General features: G+C 46.0%; 1 protein-coding gene across 16 annotated transcripts in view; it reads left to right on the top strand.

The window, feature by feature from the left end:
* Positions 1–23,442, top strand: part of GSE1 (Gse1 coiled-coil protein) — a 1,074,384-nt gene that overhangs the window by 996,301 nt on the left and 54,641 nt on the right. The window lies entirely within an intron of this gene.

Below are 23,442 nucleotides of genomic sequence, written 5' to 3'. Positions count from 1 at the left end.
TTCTAAGTAGCATTGACCTCTCCGTCATCTGGCCCTCACCTGCTCCAGTTACAGGTGGCCTAATGGACAGGCTACAGTTTCATGTTTGCACCTCCTCCTATTATTCCCACATTTCTCAATATCCGACTTGGAAAGTACCATCCTTTCTGCTCTGTGGCACATCTGATCAAATAGTTGTGTTTTATTTACTAGTCTTCCGAGAATGTCTTGCGTGGAACCTAACTTAAGAGCCATCCATACGCTTGGCTCTTCATACCTGGACAGGGGCCACCATGACAGGCCCCACACTGGTCTCCCCTGAAGAGCCGACTCTACGCAGTGCGTAACTCAAGTGAGTAAGAAACATATGGCTGGATCACTTTCACCTTCTTGCTGCCCTCATACAGGTGTATTGCTTTCAAGGTCGTCTGCTTCACTATCAATGCTGTGAACTGCAGTATGGTATTGTAGCTGGTGGCCAGCTTAATTCATGCATCAGTGATATGTCCAGGTTTGCCACAAATCCAAGAAGATTAGACAACCAACCTCCTGCTACGCGCTCTGGAACTAGACGTCCATCCAGACGTGGATCCCTCAAGGTCCTCTTAACTTACACGACCAGAGGGAGCTGGGGACAGGATGCTTGGAGAAATACCTGGTCTGCAAGTAAAGTGATGCACAAAGTCCTTGCCATGCGAAACTACACGACTACCCTATCCTTCTGTAAGTTAGCTCTGCTCGCGTCACCCCTGTTCTGTTCTTTACTCTGTAGAGCGCTCTGTTGCTTAACAGCTAGGTCAATGCTATACAGTTACACACACATGCATACATGGATGGATACATACAGCTGGGTGGTGCCAATATGCCGCTCATCCGCAGACTAGGGGAGGGGCGTGTTACGCAGCCTTCGGTCCCTTCGTGTCTAGCCTTTAATGTTGCGATGCCTTCAGAGCCTCACCTATGATGAATACTCCAAAACCTGATTCTTCTGGATGTAAAGTCAAGCAACGTTGGTGGGAAACAGAAAAATTAAATAAAATTGCCATATTCTGAAGCACCTATTCTATTGTTGGGCCGTGGCACTTACTAAAGCAAGACACCTATCCAACATCGCTTTTCTGTGCACAGAGAAGTCTCACATTTTAGGGGCAGATTTTTTTCATTTCTTTTATGGGGTGGATTTTGGGTGCATTCAAGAATACGCTTGCTGTAAGGTGTAGCTTCCGACTCAAAACCATCTCGTATGACATTTTTTAGTTTTAATTTACAGAGGATGACTTCTGCATCATGGGGGAATAATACACCAATATTGTGTTTATTTTGTATGCGTTTATTTTTTTAATTACAACAATGTCGACATGTTTATTAAATTCCGGGAGAGAATTGCTTTTATTCAGCAAATTGGATTCGGTTTGGACCTTTACTCGGATGCACTTACCAGCCTAGTTGTTCTTGTTACTGTAGCAAATAAATTTGTGGTGCTTTGATGAGATTGTGGTTTTGTTGAAGGCGTTTTCTAGGTAGACTGTGTTGGTTTATTTACTGCTATCTGAGGAGTTGGCCACATTTAAGAAACTGCTTGAGAACTGCCAGCCCCATAAGCACTCGGATGAGTGGCCGAAGAGCAGAAAACGACACAGGCTTTTCTAGGCAGTACCTTGAGCCGAGACGTCACAACTCTGCACATGCGATATGTTGTGGAAGCGCAGTCTTTGGGTGCAAATTCTGGCCTTGAAGGTGTTGCCCAGAGCACTCTGTTTGCCTTTGCATTGGTTTCCTCTGGTGTCCATTCTGTTCACTGTGATTGTCTCGACCTACATCTAGGTATATACACACCACATGGCTCCTGGTTGCTGTTCTTCAGGAAGGGTGTTTTCCAGAGCTTTCTAATGAGTAACTTGTTCGTTAGTACTTTTTGTGGTCTGGATAAAGTTGCTCATTAAGGCCTGTTTACGTTGCGTTATGCTGTAAATTCCAGGATGAAAGTGGGCAGTAGGACTGCAGGGCTGATCGGAGCCCACACATTATTGCTTCTGCTGGTTTGTGGGATGGTAAGGGTGTCCAGCTTAGAAGGGAGCCAAGGAACGAGCCGCATCACTCTCCAAGCCGGGGCAGCCCGCTCAAAGCTTTGAGATCTTCGCGCTTAATCTGATGCAGCATGGGGCGTTTCCAGTAGTCTTTCCTATAGGGGTAACACATATAGGAAGCAGGGCTCAGAGGTTATCCTATTTCACTCCGGGAATGATTTGGCAAACATGTCAGAGGTAAAGCAATGCCAATGAAATTAGAGGGCAGCTGAGAGAAAGTTATTGAAATCTTGGCCTTCTAAGTGGAGGGGGGACACACACACTCGCACACTTGCGCTCACTCTCACACTCTCACACTCTCACACTCTCACACTCTCACACTCTCACACTCTCACACTCTCACACTCTCACACTCTCACACTCACACATTCTCACACTCTCTCTCACTCACACACTCACACACTCTCACATTCACACACTCTCTCACATTCACACACTCTCTCACATTCACACACTCTCTCACATTCACACACTCTCTCACATTCACACACTCTCTCACATTCACACACACTCTCACATTCACACACACTCTCACATTCACACACTCTCACATTCACACATGACGTTGTGCATGTATTATGCTTCAGGAACAACTGATACAGTAGTATTTGAGCTTTTCTTGTCTTGAGAGCTCTTGCCACCAGGAGGCCTTTTTGGGGGTACCTGTCTGTGCCCTATAAATCTCCATATACACAAATTAATAGATCAGAACAAACCCACTCCAAGGCACGGTCTGGGGCAAGAAGTTTATTTAATTTGTTTTTATCCGTTTCATGAATGGATATCCTATACATCTGACCAGCTGTAATCTCTTTTAACCCTAGACTGTTTAGGTGAAGGATCCTTTGCTATCGGTGCGTAGTTTACATTTTTGACTCGCTCCAAAGATGTGGCGGAGGGCCTCCCACAGTGAAGAACTAGGAACAGTCTGAAAATTCACTTATTCCAGTATCCTTAATTGCATTAGACCCAATCTTAGCATTAAAGAAATGGCTGCTCTGCCTAAGTCTTACCACCAGCTTCTATCGGTTGGGTCCAGAATCTAAAGGTAAAAGTCCTCCTAACAGATGCAGATAAGATGGTTTTGGTGGGCCAGCTGATTCTTAACCTGAAAGCTCGTCGTTGGGGAATCTCCTTTTCAGAACTCGACTGAACTCAACATGTTCGACCCAAATCTCTAGCACTAGCTTTTCCAGAGATGAGGGAGCGAAGTCTGTGCAGAGGAAAGAGCAGATTTTGCAGCTCTTTCTGAAACGAGCGTATGGTCTATCCTGATGAGTGCCATTGTGTCGTGACATTTTTTTCTCCCTTTGCTTAGAACAAACAATTTCACTTGTTGCTCCCCATTCCCCAGCCAAAAGCAAGATATTGTATTAGTGACGACACCGTTGTATAAGGTTCCTGGAGCCTGTGCAGAAATGAAATGAGCTGCTCCTTACCCCCCTAGGATCGTTCAATGGATCAGTCCTGTAATGTTATTGGTAGATGGTGCAGGGGGGCATGTACTTCCTCTGACCCGTAGCACTGTTAGGGGATTCCATGCAAACTCTTGGATTTGATGAGCAGGTCAGTCGCACTGCAAGCCTCGGTTACTTGTGCTTTTATCGCTGAAAGGGACCCTCTTTCTTCCTTGAGTTTCGGAGAACGTTATGAATACAGATTCTTGCTCGAGGGCCTGTATTGTTGCACGCGTGACCGCTTTAGGACACCTTGGTGGTAGCATTTAAAGGGCACATGTACTAGGAAGGCTTTACTTACAAGCCCTATTGCACCTAACATAACCTGCACTCTTTTTTTAAAATGTTATTTTCTTCTATAACAGGCCTATCTCGCCATATTTATTGTTATTATTGCATGATGGCCTCTCGCCACCTAAAACGAGCATAATTGCAGAGAATTTAAGCCTTTACTATTCTAATCATGTTACTGATTATTTTGTTTCCTTTCATAAGTGCTATATTGTGGGTTTTGAGAATTGCATTTTGCAGTTGGTGTGAGAATATGATGTGTAATTACACCTTTCTCCAAATCTGTCTGGCTCGCAGATGGCGCCACAGGTACCCCAGCCACGGAATCCTCTTCTGCTTACAATGCCCAGTGTTCCAGCTGGAATAACTCTTGTGTTTATTATTCTCCCCCCACTTGCACACGGATCTAAGGGTTGGAGTGTCTGGTTTTGACTTAAGCTTCATGGAATTGGTCCAGTGTCAGGGTCTTGTAGAGAGGGTCGATTTCCTCGGCTTATCCGTTAGTTCACACAATTTTTTAATGTATGCATACTGTTTATTTACGTATTTATTAATTTGGGGGTTTTATGAAGCGCTGCTTGTCATCCAGGCTAACTCATAGCTCTGGAAAAAAAGCGGGAAAAATTAAACTGGGCAATGATAGTTCTGCTAACAAGAGTAGGCTCCAGCTAGTTACGTAAGATGAACCTTTATCTAACATTTAGCTTTCACTAGCATTGTAGGCTTAGGTTTTATTGGAACTGTTCCTCATTTCATTTTTGCGTACTTGGAAGAGGTGTGGCGCCGCGGCCAGGGCGATTGAGGATTACGGTTCGATCCCCGGTGCCGGCGGCAGATTAGCCCAGCACCATGTGACTCTGGGCAATAGCTTGCTTGATCTTCCCGACGGCCCCCAGCGCCTAGAGACCCTTACGGGTGATTGTTCACGCTTTACAAATGTGGATTATTATTACCTGGTACAGTATTTCATTAAGGCTATATGTACGAACTGGTCATACATACTGAAACACATTCTTTTTATACAGTGAATTGATTACCATTTTCTAGAAGACTGTTGTTGAATCTTTCCTGGTTAGTTCTGGCTGTTGCTTCCATTGTGTTGAATAAAACCTTTGACTTAATGATTAATCTTATAAGAGACAAATGTGAAAGTTCCCACGTTAAAGAAAGGCCTGCAGCTACGTCTGGGCCAATCATAGGGCCTGTTTTTTTACCGGTTCCTCCTCCCAAATTTGATTGGTCCTTCCATGAGAGGCCTGGTAGAATTTGTAACTTTCCAAAAGCTTATCCCTTCTAGGTGAGATACAGGGGCGCCATATACGCTACCAGCTGACATTTTGTTTAGCGTTACCATATGGACATCTCTTCCTCAGCAGGCAGCGACTAGGGCCCTGCTGCTCGTACTCTTTTCCCTGCCGATTGTCTTCAGTTTGCTATGTGACCACCGTTCAATCTGTGTGCTTGTTGAACCTACAACTAAGCTACCAAAGTGTATATCATTGAGTCTAATTCAGTATTTCTAATAAACCCAAACGCTGCTCCCTAAAATGATTTTAATGCAGCTTAGAACAATATCTTTTTTGCTAGGCCACCTGTAGCGAACGTATCCAATATATACTAGCCCTAGAGTGATAGCCAACCAGAGAACCAATTTTGTATTGTTATCAAACTATATAAATTTGATTTACTGTATGTCCTATTGATGGGTTCCGTATCTCTGCGTGAGAGATGTTCACACATACATAATTCCTTTTTTAGGTCTCGCCTAGACGAAAGCAAAAGCGAAGCTTTTGCTGTCTATGCGAGACAACTTATGTTGCCACTTTTCTGGGAATATTGTGGACATCAGACTGTTACGAGCTTTTTCTGCTGTAGTCAGGCTGTCAGGAGCTTCTCCTTTGGAGATTTGACCTCGTGAGCGCGCCTTGACTGCGCACTTTCAAAGTGAAATGAAACAATGTGTCTGGTAGTTGTTCATGTGGAGTGCCTTCTGACCTCGTGAGCGGCCTTGACTGCATCTAATGTGTGTGGCTTTTTTTTTCAACGTGGCCGGGCGCTTGCTTCAGTCAGTTTCACTTTTAAGGTGCAGGCGTCAATGGGTCTGGTACTTGTTTTATTTCCATTTAATGCTCTTTGGAACAACAATTTTATATTACTTGTGTGTATTACCACTGGCCAGAATTTCAAAGACTTATATTCACGCAGGTGAACTAATACTATTGTGATTAGGGCCGATTTTTGGAGTCTGACCATTCAGAGTGCAGAGTGGAGCTTCAGAGTGGAGCTTCAGAGTGGAGCTTCAGAGTGGAGCTTCAGAGTGGAGCTTCAGAGTGGAGCTTCAGAGTGGAGCTTCAGAGTGGAGCTTCAGAGTGCAGAGTGGAGCTTCAGAGTGGAGCTTCAGAGTGGAGCTTCAGAGTGGAGCTTCAGAGTGGAGCTTCAGAGTGGAGCTTCAGAGTGGAGCTTCCGAGTGGAGCTTCCGAGTGGAGCTTCAGAGTGCAGAGTGGAGCTTCCGAGTGGAGCTTCCGAGTGGAGCTTCCGAGTGGAGCTTCAGAGTGCAGAGTGGAGCTTCCGAGTGGAGCTTCCGAGTGGAGCTTCAGAGTGCAGAGTGGAGCTTCCGAGTGGAGCTTCCGAGTGGAGCTTCCGAGTGGAGCTTCCGAGTGGAGCTTCCGAGTGGAGCTTCAGAGTGGAGCTTCCGAGTGGAGCTTCCGAGTGGAGCTTCCGAGTGGAGCTTCAGAGTGGAGCTTCAGAGTGGAGCTTCAGAGTGGAGCTTCAGAGTGGAGCTTCAGAGTGGAGCTTCAGAGTGGAGCTTCAGAGTGGAGCTTCAGAGTGGAGCTTCAGAGTGGAGCTTCAGAGTGCAGAGTGGAGCTTCAGAGTAGAGCTTCAGAGTGGAGCTTCAGAGTGCAGAGTGGAGCTTCAGAGTAGAGCTTCAGAGTGGAGCTTCAGAGTGGAGCTTCAGAGTGGCGCTTCAGAGTGGAGCTTCAGAGTGGCGCTTCAGAGTGGAGCTTCAGAGTGGAGCTTCAGAGTGGAGCTTCAGAGTGGAGCTTCAGAGTGGAGCTTCAGAGTGCAGAGTGGAGCTTCAGAGTGGAGCTTCAGAGTGGAGCTTCAGAGTGGAGCTTCAGAGTGGAGCTTCAGAGTGGAGCTTCAGAGTGGAGCTTCAGAGTGGAGCTTCAGAGTGGAGCTTCAGAGTGGAGCTTCAGAGTGGAGCTTCAGAGTGGAGCTTCAGAGTGGAGCTTCAGAGTGGAGCTTCAGAGTGGAGCTTCAGAGTGGAGCTTCAGAGTGGAGCTTCAGAGTGGAGCTTCAGAGTGGAGCTTCAGAGTGGAGCTTCAGAGTGGAGCTTCAGAGTGGAGCTTCAGAGTGGAGCTTCAGAGTGGAGCTTCAGAGTGCAGCTTCAGAGTGCAGCTTCAGAGTGCAGCTTCAGAGTGCAGCTTCAGAGTGCAGCTTCAGAGTGCAGCTTCAGAGTGGAGCTTCAGAGTGGAGCTTCAGAGTGGAGCTTCAGAGTGGAGCTTCAGAGTGGAGCTTCAGAGTGGAGCTTCAGAGTGGAGCTTCAGAGTGGAGCTTCAGAGTGGAGCTTCAGAGTGGAGCTTCAGAGTGGAGCTTCAGAGTGGAGCTTCAGAGTGGAGCTTCAGAGTGGAGCTTCAGAGTGGAGCTTCAGAGTGGAGCTTCAGAGTGGAGCTTCAGAGTGGAGCTTCAGAGTGGAGCTTCAGAGTGGAGCTTCAGAGTGGAGCTTCAGAGTTCAGATTCAGAGTTCAGATTCAGAGTGCAGAGTGCAGATTCAGAGTTCAGATTCAGAGTGGAGCTTCAGAGTTCAGATTCAGAGTGGAGCTTCAGAGTTCAGATTCAGAGTGGAGCTTCAGAGTTCAGATTCAGAGTGGAGCTTCAGAGTGGAGCTTCAGAGTGGAGCTTCAGAGTGGAGCTTCAGAGTGGAGCTTCAGAGTGGAGCTTCAGAGTGGAGCTTCAGAGTGGAGCTTCAGAGTGGAGCTTCAGAGTGGAGCTTCAGAGTGGAGCTTCAGAGTGGAGCTTCAGAGTGGAGCTTCAGAGTGGAGCTTCAGAGTGGAGCTTCAGAGTGCAGCTTCAGAGTGCAGAGTGGAGCTTCAGAGTGGAGCTTCAGAGTGCAGAGTGGAGATTCAGAGTGGAGCTTCAGAGTGCAGAGTGCAGATTCAGAGTGGAGCTTCAGAGTGCAGAGTGCAGATTCAGAGTGGAGCTTCAGAGTGCAGAGTGCAGATTCAGAGTGGAGCTTCAGAGTGCAGAGTGCAGATTCAGAGTGGAGCTTCAGAGTGGAGCTTCAGAGTGGAGCTTCAGAGTGCAGCTTCAGAGTGCAGCTTCAGAGTGGAGCTTCAGAGTGGAGCTTCAGAGTGGAGCTTCAGAGTGGAGCTTCAGAGTGGAGCTTCAGAGTGGAGCTTCAGAGTGCAGAGTGGAGCTTCAGAGTGGAGCTTCAGAGTGCAGAGTGCAGATTCAGAGTGGAGCTTCAGAGTGCAGAGTGCAGATTCAGAGTGGAGCTTCAGAGTTCAGATTCAGAGTGCAGAGTGCAGATTCAGAGTGGAGCTTCAGAGTTCAGATTCAGAGTGCAGAGTGCAGATTCAGAGTGGAGCTTCAGAGTTCAGATTCAGAGTGCAGAGTGCAGATTCAGAGTGGAGCTTCAGAGTTCAGATTCAGAGTGCAGAGTGCAGATTCAGAGTGGAGCTTCAGAGTTCAGATTCAGAGTGCAGAGTGCAGATTCAGAGTGGAGCTTCAGAGTTCAGATTCAGAGTGGAGCTTCAGAGTGCAGATTCAGAGTGGAGCTTCAGAGTGCAGAGTGGAGCTTCAGAGTGCAGCTTCAGAGTGGAACTTCAGAGTGGAACTTCAGAGTGGAGCTTCAGAGTGGAGCTTCAGAGTGGAGCTTCAGAGTGGAGCTTCAGAGTGGAGCTTCAGAGTGGAGCTTCAGAGTGGAGCTTCAGAGTGGAGCTTCAGAGTGGAGCTTCAGAGTGGAGCTTCAGAGTGCAGAGTGCAGATTCAGAGTGGAGCTTCAGAGTGCAGAGTGCAGATTCAGAGTGGAGCTTCAGAGTTCAGATTCAGAGTGCAGAGTGCAGATTCAGAGTGGAGCTTCAGAGTTCAGATTCAGAGTGCAGAGTGCAGATTCAGAGTGGAGCTTCAGAGTTCAGATTCAGAGTGCAGAGTGCAGATTCAGAGTGGAGCTTCAGAGTTCAGATTCAGAGTGCAGAGTGCAGATTCAGAGTGGAGCTTCAGAGTTCAGATTCAGAGTGCAGAGTGCAGATTCAGAGTGGAGCTTCAGAGTTCAGATTCAGAGTGGAGCTTCAGAGTGCAGCTTCAGAGTGCAGCTTCAGAGTGCAGCTTCAGAGTGCAGCTTCAGAGTGCAGCTTCAGAGTGGAGCTTCAGAGTGGAGCTTCAGAGTGGAGCTTCAGAGTGGAGCTTCAGAGTGGAGCTTCAGAGTGGAGCTTCAGAGTGGAGCTTCAGAGTGGAGCTTCAGAGTGGAGCTTCAGAGTGGAGCTTCAGAGTGGAGCTTCAGAGTGCAGAGTGGAGCTTCAGAGTGGAGCTTCAGAGTGCAGAGTGGAGCTTCAGAGTGGAGCTTCAGAGTGGAGCTTCAGAGTGGAGCTTCAGAGTGGAGCTTCAGAGTGGAGCTTCAGAGTGGAGAGTGGAGCTTCAGAGTGGAGCTTCAGAGTGGAGAGTGGAGCTTCAGAGTGGAGCTTCAGAGTGCAGAGTGGAGCTTCAGAGTGCAGAGTGGAGCTTCAGAGTGGAGCTTCAGAGTGCAGAGTGGAGCTTCAGAGTGGAGATTCAGAGTGCAGAGTGGAGCTTCAGAGTGGAGATTCAGAGTGCAGAGTGGAGCTTCAGAGTGGAGCTTCAGAGTGCAGAGTGCAGATTCAGAGTGGAGCTTCAGAGTGCAGAGTGCAGATTCAGAGTGGAGCTTCAGAGTGCAGAGTGCAGATTCAGAGTGGAGCTTCAGAGTGCAGAGTGCAGATTCAGAGTGGAGCTTCAGAGTGGAGCTTCAGAGTGGAGCTTCAGAGTGCAGAGTGCAGATTCAGAGTGGAGCTTCAGAGTGGAGCTTCAGAGTGGAGCTTCAGAGTGGAGCTTCAGAGTGGAGCTTCAGAGTGGAGCTTCAGAGTGGAGCTTCAGAGTGGAGCTTCAGAGTGGAGCTTCAGAGTGGAGCTTCAGAGTGGAGCTTCAGAGTGGAGCTTCAGAGTGGAGCTTCAGAGTGGAGCTTCAGAGTGGAGCTTCAGAGTGGAGCTTCAGAGTGGAGCTTCAGAGTGGAGCTTCAGAGTGGAGCTTCAGAGTGGAGCTTCAGAGTGCAGCTTCAGAGTGCAGCTTCAGAGTGCAGCTTCAGAGTGCAGCTTCAGAGTGCAGCTTCAGAGTGCAGCTTCAGAGTGGAGCTGCAGAGTGGAGCTTCAGAGTGCAGCTTCAGAGTGCAGAGTGGAGCTTCAGAGTGCAGAGTGGAGCTTCAGAGTGCAGAGTGGAGCTTCAGAGTGCAGAGTGGAGCTTCAGAGTGCAGAGTGGAGCTTCAGAGTGCAGAGTGGAGATTCAGAGTGCAGAGTGGAGCTTCAGAGTGGAGATTCAGAGTGCAGAGTGCAGATTCAGAGTGGAGCTTCAGAGTTCAGATTCAGAGTGGAGCTTCAGAGTGGAGCTTCAGAGTGGAGCTTCAGAGTGGAGCTTCAGAGTGCAGCTTCAGAGTGCAGCTTCAGAGTGCAGCTTCAGAGTGCAGCTTCAGAGTGCAGCTTCAGAGTGCAGCTTCAGAGTGCAGCTTCAGAGTGCAGCTTCAGAGTGGAGCTTCAGAGTGGAGCTTCAGAGTGGAGCTTCAGAGTGGAGCTTCAGAGTGGAGCTTCAGAGTGGAGCTTCAGAGTGGAGCTTCAGAGTGGAGCTTCAGAGTGGAGCTTCAGAGTGGAGCTTCAGAGTGGAGCTTCAGAGTGGAGCTTCAGAGTGGAGCTTCAGAGTGGAGCTTCAGAGTGGAGCTTCAGAGTGGAGCTTCAGAGTGGAGCTTCAGAGTGCAGAGTGGAGCTTCAGAGTGCAGAGTGGAGCTTCAGAGTGCAGAGTGGAGCTTCAGAGTGCAGAGTGGAGCTTCAGAGTGGAGCTTCAGAGTGGAGCTTCAGAGTGGAGCTTCAGAGTGGAGCTTCAGAGTGGAGCTTCAGAGTGGAGCTTCAGAGTGGAGCTTCAGAGTGGAGCTTCAGAGTGGAGCTTCAGAGTGGAGCTTCAGAGTGCAGAGTGCAGATTCAGAGTGGAGCTTCAGAGTGCAGAGTGCAGATTCAGAGTGGAGCTTCAGAGTTCAGATTCAGAGTGCAGAGTGCAGATTCAGAGTGGAGCTTCAGAGTTCAGATTCAGAGTGCAGAGTGCAGATTCAGAGTGGAGCTTCAGAGTTCAGATTCAGAGTGCAGAGTGCAGATTCAGAGTGGAGCTTCAGAGTGGAGCTTCAGAGTGCAGCTTCAGAGTGGAACTTCAGAGTGGAGCTTCAGAGTGGAGCTTCAGAGTGGAGCTTCAGAGTGGAGCTTCAGAGTGGAGCTTCAGAGTGGAGCTTCAGAGTGGAGCTTCAGAGTGCAGCTTCAGAGTGCAGAGTGGAGCTTCAGAGTGCAGAGTGGAGCTTCAGAGTGCAGAGTGGAGCTTCAGAGTGCAGAGTGGAGCTTCAGAGTGCAGAGTGGAGATTCAGAGTGCAGAGTGGAGATTCAGAGTGCAGAGTGGAGCTTCAGAGTGGAGATTCAGAGTGCAGAGTGGAGCTTCAGAGTGGAGATTCAGAGTGCAGAGTGGAGCTTCAGAGTGGAGATTCAGAGTGCAGAGTGGAGCTTCAGAGTGGAGATTCAGAGTGCAGAGTGGAGCTTCAGAGTGGAGCTTCAGAGTGCAGAGTGGAGCTTCAGAGTGGAGCTTCAGAGTGCAGAGTGGAGCTTCAGAGTAGAGCTTCAGAGTGGAGCTTCAGAGTGGCGCTTCAGAGTGGAGCTTCAGAGTGGAGCTTCAGAGTGGAGCTTCAGAGTGGAGCTTCAGAGTGGAGCTTCAGAGTGGAGCTTCAGAGTGGAGCTTCAGAGTGGAGCTTCAGAGTGGAGCTTCAGAGTGGAGCTTCAGAGTGGAGCTTCAGAGTGGAGCTTCAGAGTGGAGCTTCAGAGTGGAGCTTCAGAGTGGAGCTTCAGAGTGGAGCTTCAGAGTGGAGCTTCAGAGTGGAGCTTCAGAGTGGAGCTTCAGAGTGGAGCTTCAGAGTGGAGCTTCAGAGTGGAGCTTCAGAGTGGAGCTTCAGAGTGGAGCTTCAGAGTGGAGCTTCAGAGTGGAGCTTCAGAGTGCAGAGTGGAGCTTCAGAGTGGAGATTCAGAGTGCAGAGTGGAGCTTCAGAGTGGAGATTCAGAGTGCAGAGTGGAGCTTCAGAGTGGAGATTCAGAGTGCAGAGTGGAGCTTCAGAGTGGAGATTCAGAGTGCAGAGTGGAGCTTCAGAGTGGAGATTCAGAGTGCAGAGTGGAGCTTCAGAGTGGAGATTCAGAGTGCAGAGTGGAGCTTCAGAGTGGAGATTCAGAGTGCAGAGTGCAGATTCAGAGTGGAGCTTCAGAGTTCAGATTCAGAGTGGAGCTTCAGAGTGCAGCTTCAGAGTGCAGCTTCAGAGTGCAGCTTCAGAGTGCAGCTTCAGAGTGCAGCTTCAGAGTGCAGCTTCAGAGTGCAGCTTCAGAGTGGAGCTTCAGAGTGCAGCTTCAGAGTGGAGCTTCAGAGTGCAGCTTCAGAGTGCAGCTTCAGAGTGCAGCTTCAGAGTGGAGCTTCAGAGTGCAGCTTCAGAGTGCAGCTTCAGAGTGGAGCTTCAGAGGGCAGAGTGGAGCTTCAGAGGGCAGAGTGGAGCTTCAGAGGGCAGAGTGGAGCTTCAGAGTGCAGAGTGGAGCTTCAGAGTGGAGCTTCAGAGTGCAGCTTCAGAGTGCAGCTTCAGAGTGCAGCTTCAGAGTGCAGCTTCAGAGTGCAGCTTCAGAGTGCAGCTTCAGAGTGCAGCTTCAGAGTGCAGCTTCAGAGTGCAGCTTCAGAGTGCAGCTTCAGAGTGCAGCTTCAGAGTGCAGCTTCAGAGTGGAGCTTCAGAGTGGAGCTTCAGAGTGGAGCTTCAGAGTGGAGCTTCAGAGTGGAGCTTCAGAGTGGAGCTTCAGAGTGGAGCTTCAGAGTGGAGCTTCAGAGTGGAGCTTCAGAGTGTCAAGAGCAATGCCAATAGCTCTAACTTTAACAATGGCAAAACCATTGCATTGTAAATGCTTGTTATTTTACCGAATCACATGCTCATGCTGCTGCCTGGTTTGTCTACATGCACACAGGCAGAATCACTCGGTACAAAATGGCTCCTGTTCACTCGTCAGTACGGTCTTGCGCCGCCCCACCTTCCCCCTGCCAAATACATTCATTCCAAATACTGCTTATTTTCATATCAGACTGACTTCTCACATCTGGGATAGCAGGGGCACCTTCCACAGTGATTAGTGCTTCACAAAAAATAATTCTCGGCTAGCGCTCAGAAGCCTTGAAGCTTTGATTGAATGACACTGCAGTTTGATGCCCCGCTCGTTTTTTGATTCTATGCGTTCCAGACACTGATTTTATTAAGACTCACTTGGAGCTCTAAACTGTCACTTGATCTTTCTTTGGGTCATTTCGTTTGCCCGGAAGGACTAACATATCTGTGAAACCCTCTTCTTTTATAGTTTGAGCATCGTCTTCGTTTAGCAGGATAACATTATACATTTGAAAATACAAATATCCGGGAAGAGCAGAGAGCAAATCTCCGCGATGTTGGGCATTCTCCTATCATAAAGGAAGCGTGTTGGTGGGACCTGTGGCATCTAACGCATCATTTAACCCTATATGCGTGGGCACCTACCACAATAATGTATAGGATGAGTTTGTTCCGTTCCCGTTTTTAATTTGATGTAAAACTCAAATCACTGCACACTCTCTACTACACACTCTCTACTACACACTCTCTACTACAGTCACTACTCTCTACTACACACTCCCTACTACAGTCACTACTCTCTACTACACATTCTGCTACACACTCTCTACTACAGTCACTACTCTCTGCTACGCACTCTACTCTCTAATACACTCTACTACACACTCTCTACTACACACTCTACTACACACTCTCTACTACAGTCACTACTCTCTGCTACGCACTCTACTCTCTACTACACACTCTACTACACACTCTCTACTACACACTCTACTACACACTCTACTACACACTCTCTACTACAGTCGCTACTCTCTACTACACACTGTACTACACACTCTACTACAGTCACTACTCTCTACTACACACTCACTACACACTCACTACACACTCACTACACACTCACTACACACTCACTACTACAGCCACTACTCTCTTCGACACACTCTATACTAGACACTCTCTACTACACACTATCTACTACAGTCACTACTCTCTACTACACACTGTACTACACACTCTACTACAGTCACTACTCTCTACTACACACTACTACCCACTCTCTACTACAGTCACTACTCTCTACTACACACTCTACTACACACTCACTACACACTCACTACTACAGCCACTACTCTCTTCGACACACTCTATACTAGACACTCTCTACTACAAACTATCTACTACAGTCACTACTTACTACACTCTCTACTACACACTCTACTACACACTCTACTACACACTCTACTATACACTCTACTACACACTCTACTACACACTCTACATTACACACTCTACATTACACACTCTACATTACACACTCTACATTACACACTCTACATTACACACTCTCTACTACACACTCTCTACTACACACTCTCTACTACACACTCTCTACTACACACTCTCTACTACACACTCTCTACTACACACTCTCTACTACACGCTCTACACTACACGCTCTACACTACACGCTCTACACTACACGCTCTACACTACACGCTCTACACTACACGCTCTACACTACACGCTCTACTACACTCTACTACACACTCTGCTACACACACGCTCTACTACACACTCTACTACACACCCTCTACTACTCTCTACTACTCTACTAAACATTCTCTACTACTCTACTACACACTCACTACTTTCTACTACACTCTACTACAGACTCTCCACTCTCTACTCCACACTCTCTACTTCAATCTCTCTAATTCAATCTCTCTACCTCAATCTCTCTAATTCAATCTCTCTACCTCAATCTCTCTACTTCAATCTCTCTACTTCACATTCTGTATTACACACTCTCTACTACACACTCACTACTCTCTAGTACACACTATCTACTACACACTCTACTACACTCCCTACTACACATTCTCCTACACACTCTACTAAACACTCTACTACACACTCACCACTCTACTACACACTCACTAGTCTCTACTGCTCACTTTCTACTACACACTCTCTACTACACACTCTCTACTACACACTCTCTACTACACACTCTCTACTACACACTCACTACTCTCTACTACACACTCACTACTCTCTACTACACACTCACTACTCTCTACTACACACTCACTACTCTCTACTACACACTCACTACTCTCTACTACACACTCACTACTCTCTGCTACACACTCTACTACTCACTTACTACTCTCTACTCACTCTCTACTACTCACTACTACTCTCTCTACTACTCACTACTACTCTCTCTACTACTCTCTCTACTACTCACTCTCTACTACTCATGACAATGCCATTTATTTATCTGTTTCCAAAACCAACACATAAATAAAACATTTGTCATTTACAATGCCAAAAGCGCTAACTTTTGCAAAGGCGAGACCGTTGCATTGTAAATGCTTGTTTCTAGTTTGTCAAGGCAGGTCGAGCAATAAAAAACTTAAATTCTTTTTAAAAAAAAAACAATGTCTTTTGTATTAGGATTCCCAGATATTTGTTTCCACTTGCCCTGTTTCATACTGAGAGCATAAAGTTCAGAGTCTGCCATGTGACTTCAAGTAGTGAAATGTTCTTGGATTTCTAGCGAGCAGAGGAGTTTTGTTTACAGGGTTGAGGGATAGTGGAGAATACATTTTTTCTGCAGTGTTTCTGCAACACTTTTTTTTAAGTAGACCACTCAAAATTCCAGCCACTTTCTGTCAAAGTCAAAATATAATTTTTAATTGCGAAATGAGGTATTTTAGAGACCAGGAAGTGAGACCACAGGCGTCTTCATGGTTGTAGTTTTGCTTGGAATTTCCCTGCTTGGTGCCAGCAGACGTGTGGTTGGGAATCCAGTAAACGGGGCGGAGTGGAGATCTTCCGTGATGAGCATGCCTGGACCATTGAAGAGCGCCTCTTCGTTGTGACTGATGTGATCCTCTGGTCTGCCTTTATTTTCTGCTTAGCTCCTAGAATGAGCTTGGTCACCATTTTCTCACGACCCACGTTCGTTTGTTGCAATCTCCATCCACCTTGCCTTGTTCTGGAGCGGTGGAACACAGTGCCACTCTCAAGACGGTCACAGGTGCATCCAGCAGCCACAGATTTACCTAGAAATGTAAGTAACAGTTAATGCAGGAGGACTGAATTATTCACCAAATTACTCTCTTGTCTGCTGATATGGCTTTGGAGGCACAGGGACCCTTGCATCTGTCTTGGGTGCGTAACGGAAAAGCAACCATGTATTAAACGTTTAACCGTTTTGGTTTAGTAATATTTGTGTATGTATGTTCGCTGTTTTATATATCACCATTGTTTTGCCTTGCAGCGGTTTAACAGTTGCAGGTTACACAGAGACCACAGTTGTGTACATCTAGGTATAAATCCACTATGTACTGCCAGATTACTAAGATTCTTCGGAGCAGGAATGATATTTAGGCCTAGATGTAGGTAATTTTATTTTACCACTTCTTAAATACCGAATTTTACCGAGTCGGTATTTAAGAAGTGGTAAAATAGAGGAGGGGGCGGGGATGTAGGTATTACAGAATCGGTAAATACCGAATCGTTAAGATTCGGTATTTACCGATTCTGTAAATACCGATTCGGTAATGCCCATTGATTCCTATGGGCATTGAAGCCCATAGGAATCAACGAGCATTACTGAATCGGTATTTACCGATTCTGTAAATACCAATTCCAGCAAGGGTGCAGGGGGTGTCACTTTGACACCCTCTAGCACCCCAAATACAGGCATGTGTGCCATGTGGCACACAGACCTGCCCTAAGGGCATGTCTGTCTGTCACATGGCATAGGTGTGCATGCACACATGTGCATGCACACCTGGATTCGGTATTTTACCACCCAATTGGATTGGGTGGTAAAATACCGAATCTGAAAGGCCTTTGGGACTCAGAAGAGTCCCACCTACATCTAGAAGTTACCGAATCGGTAACAATACCGGTTCGGTATTTTACCAATTCGGTAAATTTACTGATTCGGTAAAATTGGCCCCTATATCCCAAAAACCCATTTACCGGTCGGTAACGGGGCCGGTAAATTGCCACCTACATCTGGCCCTTAGAGTCCAATGGTATATACTTGCATGTACACCAGGTGTGCAACGCGGTACTCTCAGAGTAATTGCTGTGGTAATTTAGTATATCTGGATATACAGAGACTAAACATTTACACAAAGGTATTCAATACAGTATGCTCAGACGGATTACTATGATACTTCAGAGTATTAATAATACTGAGACCAAAGCTATATACTTGCACGTTCATCGGTCATGTGACGCGTTATGCTGCGAGTGATGCAATGGTACTTTGCATATCGGGTTATACAGAGACCTACATGTGAACTTGCCTGTCCATCTGGGTATGTGATACGGTATACTCTGCCGGAGTATTGCAGCAGTTCCGAATGCTGGGTATTCAGTGGCAAGCTAACTTGTTACTCATTTCCTCGACCTCGAATTATTGAAAGGGACTGGACAATGGAATCACAGGACCAGTTGGATGCAGGCTGCACACAGGTACTAGCATTTGGCATCCTTCCCACAATGCTTTTTTCTTGACTGCTCAACAACCACTTCTTTCAATTTTCATGAGTGTTTGTGAATAAAGTAGCATTTATAAAAAAAAATACACAATGTAATACTTGTAATTCCTAAATAGTTTTTGACATATACATGTGTGCATAAAGAGCAGGATATTTATTTTTTTGTAATGCTCCCAGCAGTTGTAGCAAGCTCTTCCTCCATTCGTATGGTCCTTTGTGCTTTTAAAGTCTCCGCAACCATCAAGGTTCTGTTATTGTTGACAAGGCTGAATGCACAGCTGTGCACATGTGGATGTGGAATGTTTAAGCTAACTTGCTTGGAATGTTTTTGATATGTGGGTTTGTAAAAGGATATGGTTCTCTGTTGCCCAGTTCACTTTGGAGCTCTATTGTATAAAGGACGACCATACATTGAGAAGTACCGAACACATGGTTTAGAGTCCATTTAGATGCGCAGGCTATACCCTAGGTCTGACGTTCTTCTGTAACTCTTGATCCTCAGGTGTGGTTGGGTTGTCCTCTGGCCCAACTGGGTTCAGCGCATTTACTTCCTTTTTGGAGAGGGACCGGAAGGAGAGGAAGTATTTACAATTTTATATTTCTGTGGACTCCCCAAGTCTTGATGAGATTTTAGGACTTCGGTGCTGCATGTTGTTGACCGGTGTGTCTCTGATGTGTCCTGTAGGTGTGTGTGCGAGCATTGGTGGGAATGCCGCTACAGCCGACTATGTCTAAATGCAGATAGTAGAGCTGTCCTTAGAGGGAACAGTCAACCATACAGTAATTGATGCAGATGCTGTTCGTAGACGATTATGCAAATTATAGAACAACTGGATACAGGCATCCCTGCATACCGGTTGTGAATGGGCAGGCGTAGACTACATTTGTGAGTTGATTGCACTGTATCAGCACTTGAAATGATGCAAGCTTTACGTTGTTCGGGGTCACCCGGGGGAAGTGCTTCGTCTCAGGGACTCATAGGCATTACATCACTACTCTTAGACACAAGCAATGATGTTTAACGTGCTGGAGTGGGATCAGGAGTTGTCAGAAAGAGACAATCTTAAATTCCTGAACCTAGAGGTGATTAGGATTTTATCAAATGGACTGCATTGCGGTGCATTTTACACTATTATTTGGAAATATGACAACCGCAACAGTTCATGCACATCCATCCTTCAAAAGGAGATACTGTCAAGTATCTGACTGTGCGACCTTTGTAGTTCAAGTAATCCTCTAGGTAATGCAATATGCGTGGTATACAATCTTTCAAAGTGTAATCTGCATTCACATTGCAACTGAAAAAATCCAAAATGTGTTGGTTGTCATTAGTGTACTCTTAAGTTCAGAAGACCCACTTGTTGACTCTGTTTCTGGGTCTGAGAAAGAAAGAACTTCTCCCATCAGTAGTATTGATAGTTTACGGTGGACACCAGGAATTATTTTGTTGCAGTATTGTGCACAAGTAACTAAGGTTGGGGGGGTGCTGCTCTATAAGTCCTTCAGCCCCAGCCCTCCCAACAGAATTAAATAAACAGCCAGATCTTCTCCTCTGGAGTAGTGCACATTGTTTCACAGAAGAAGAACTTGGTCAATTTTTGTTACTCAAAGGAGTACACCTGCTTGTTACCCACTCTCCCATCTCTCCGGCTACATTGCACCGGATTCAGGCATCGTTTGCAACAGTGCCCTCTTTTCTGACGCTGCCTCATCACAGCAACATCATTGGTTTTGTGATACAACCGGAGCCGTATATGATTGGCAGCGTGAGGCTGCAATGGTTGTTTGGTTGTTCTCTTTGAGTCTGGGGTGATGAATCTTGCATACACAACATGGTTTGTCTGCAGTAGAAATAGACTCGGGTAGGTGTGTCGATTTCCATGTGATACCCGGTTTATTCTAATCTTGCGGATCTCCCTGCGTCAAGTGAAAAAAGCAATGGGATGTTGAAGCTACCTTAGTGTCTGGTCATTAATTTGAATCAAGTGCTTGCTGAAATACAAACATACATTCATACATTAGCGGCAATTGCATGCCATAAAGGTGGCAGACCACCTAATCCGAGGTGCATCCCAGCTGTAGATTTTTGCAGTGCAACCACTTGGATATCAGTTCACATCTGTGAGGTGCACGACAGCCTAGGCAGCAAGTGTCAAATATATGGTCATGAGGGTTGCTCCTTCTTGAGGAACCTATACGGTTAGTTGGCATTTATGACTGCCTGCTTCAGTGCATGATATGAACTTGCGTGCACCTGGTCAGTCCTGCCAGTGACATATATGCTTGTCTGATAGATTAAACCATGCACATGTAAGTACACACGGCCAGTACTGTGAAACTGTGAATGGCTCATTAAATTCATTGTGGTCCCTTTGATTGCCCGGCTTCTGGGTTTCAAGAGGCCTTTGGATCTCACGAAGAGACTGAATTAAAAGAATACAAAAATAATAGTTGATTCTACTGTTGATTTATACACACTTGTGCGTGCTCGGAGGCTTTTGTAATTGTTGGTCTATTTAGTTTCTTAAAGTTTGTTTTGATGGCCTTCTTTTCTCCTAGAGCACCAAATTTTGCAAGAAATTGTTGTGATCTAATCTGGGTACACAGAGGTGTGCGCCAACATTACCCAGCCACCTTGCAGCTCATGAACTTGATTTTCTAGCCTTTGTTCGCAAGTCTCCTCCTCATATATGTTAAATCTAACCTACAAATACCTCCTACACCCAACCCACCTTCCTTCTCTTTAAAGCACTTCTTGCCAGTCCAAATAACATTTTATTTTAGAACACAAAACACCTGGAATAGATCATTAATATTAGAGATTGCAGCATTTAGTGAGAATTATGTTAATGACTGTGAACATCAGTAATATTTCATGAGAGAGAAGGAAACCTGTAATCCTATTTATTGTGCGTTATTGTGTCCCTTGTATTGCGCACTGTCCTCCCTGTCCCTCAAATTAATTGGCACATTATTAGATCACCTTGGGCCCAGGTGTAATCATTTAATCTTTTTTTTGTGCCCATATTTTAGCCTTGGTGTACAATTGCGCATCGCAGTTTTCAAATTGGTTGCCATGTCCTTGTTCAACATTACAACGTAAAACTCAAAAGGCAGCTGTAAACACAGGCCGAAGGCTGGCCTGCCGTGGCGACCCTCTGATGCAGTCTCTCTGCAGGAGGACAGAGTCTATCGAAAGGTCACTTCCATTAGCCGCTGGAGCTGCGTTTGTTTGCCCGCTTAGTGGGGGTGTCTTTAAATTGAGCTCAGTGGGTTAAATCGCTTCCGAGGCCTTGGTCTGCAGGTCCAGAAAGCCGTTCTCCGCTTCTCTCCAGAGTCTGGCATTTAGTTTGCACCGTTTGCTTTATTTACTTTACCACTTATTTTTCTTAAAGGGGCCGTCCACCGCACAGAAGAGTAAAAAGACCTCTTTGCCTAGTCCTGCATCACTGACCGCATGCGTTCTAGAATGTTTCTTTGTTTGATGACGTGTGCTGGAGTTTTGAGACCTAGTGTGACATCATTAACTGGCAGGCTGTTTCAAAAAAGATTTCAGGGTGGTTTTGCATGTGTCGTCATTTTATTTGACGGCGTTTTAGATTGAGGGGAAGATGACACTTGGAAATGCTATATATCTTTACCACTGATTCCTAAGCTTTTGACTTCTGTGGACTCCCACTAGAATCCGGGGACCCTGGCCTCCGCATTTAAAAATATTTTACCGCAAAACAACACACACACAAATACAGAAATAAGCATTCTTCAAACAACTGCTCAAATGATGAAATATTTTCTTTCATTCACAAATAAATATAAAAACTAATTTTAATGGGAAGGTCCAGCTTTTCTAAATTAAATTGCGGTCACTCATGGTTCATTCTCAAGTGTGTTTCATGCACTCGCGCTGTTCCCACAATACAATCTGAGAAAATAAACTTCATTTTTAGCCTCCAATTTTGAATTCCTTCACATTTACAGAACGTTTCAAAATGTTCAATTTTACATTTTGCTTCTTTATTTGTGTACACTTTATTAATCTGTATATATTAAAATTTCTAAGCGGTCGCGGACCCCCGGGTAGGCTTCGCTGAGCCCCAGGTGTTCCCGGACCACAGGTTAAGAACCACTGCTCTATACCACTCTTTGTGTGGAACTTTTTTTCAGATTTGTAGCAGAAACGCAAGGCTCCTAGCCTCAGGTATTGGATTTTATACACAGTTATTTGTTTTTGAATGTTGCACATGTGCCGATGGTATGTCCTCGGAGCACTGTCGCCTGTCAGAAGATTGTGGTACTGCATGGTTCTGGATTTTCTTAAGGCATGAGCCTTGACTGTGGTGGTTCCAGTCTTAAAGGATGTGAAATTGTGTATGGTGTAGAGATCAGCTTTCTTTTTTCATAGTCCAATTGTTGGCACAGGTATACATGATTCCTTAATGCATAATGTGTACATCTGGACATGCATTATTTAGAAAGCACAATCTCCTTGTAAATGTAATGTAAATTGATACTTGTATAGCGCACTACTCACCCGCAAGGGTCTCAAGGCGCTTGTACGAATACCGCTGTGGAACCCATCCTGGCTTTCCCTGTGAGGGGTCCACTCCTGGGCACCCCCAAGGTAGAGGCCAGGCATCCCTAGGGTTGTGGGGGCCATTGTGGAGATTAAGCAAGCTATTGCCCAGAGTTGCAGAGTGGGACTCCATGATTGGAATAGGCACCAAGGCGAGAATTATCAGGTCCGTGGAATTTTTGAGCCCAAGACCCGCCGAGGCGGGGAATTGAACCCTGGTCCCGGGCTAGACCTCTGCATCAGGGTCTGCCGCTCTAACCATTGAGCCACACTTCTCCTTGTTTGCTCCATAGAGCACCAGGCGCAGACTGGGGCTGTGGGACAGCCCTGATGGCTGTATGAGGGAAAGTAAACTAAGAGAAGCTGGAGGTTGCCATTAAGTAGTGTTTTAGGTAGAGGAGCATATGCAATGTGTGTCCTTTCATTGGTTAGGTTATGACTTGAGCCACGTCCTGTGGTTGCTTCAGTGACTGTTGAATGACAATGTGGTGACTAGAATACATTTTACTTTGTTTTTAGGTCTCTGTCCTACAGATCACTTTAGCTGCCTTCTGTCGAAAAACCCATTGTGTACAATACCGAGGCTTTTAGGGAGGGCTTTCAGTCGGACCCCTTGCTTGTGATTGGTGGGCTTCCTTGTTAATCTAATTTGTTAAATTCTTATTTGATGGCCTTCCTTCCTTCTCTTGTGTTTATCTGTCGCCTAAAGTATAGCAGCTTTACACACTCTGATTGGATTAGCTTTATACTTCCACTGATTACATACTGGGACATACTTTTTTTTTAGATTTTCAACACTCACTGAAAGTGTATGGTTTTTTGCTCCCTCCACTGTGTTCTTCTTCCACTTCCCATTCACCCTACGCGGCTGCGGTGGTTTTGAACCTGTTGTTTTTTGTATTCATCCTGTCCAAAAACAGTAAATGTAAAAAATTTTACCTCCTTTCAAATTATTTGCTTTGAATGGGTGTTCGAAGAATCTTGTTTTCGGTTTTGAAATAGGTTGTAGATCTTCCGATTTTATTAAAATGTTTGTAACGAAAGGTTTCGCAGTACAAGTTTGGTTATTCTATCGTTTTCCACAACCGCTCCCTCAAACCGCTTTGTATAAACTGTTTTTCTTCATTTGTCTTAATGTGCATTTGAA

The sequence above is a fragment of the Lissotriton vulgaris genome, chromosome 12 (assembly GCF_964263255.1).
Source record: "Lissotriton vulgaris chromosome 12, aLisVul1.2, whole genome shotgun sequence".
Classification (NCBI taxonomy): Eukaryota; Metazoa; Chordata; class Amphibia; order Caudata; family Salamandridae; genus Lissotriton; species Lissotriton vulgaris.
Note: the sequence above shows the minus strand (reverse complement) of the source record. Positions and strands in the feature narration are given on the sequence as shown.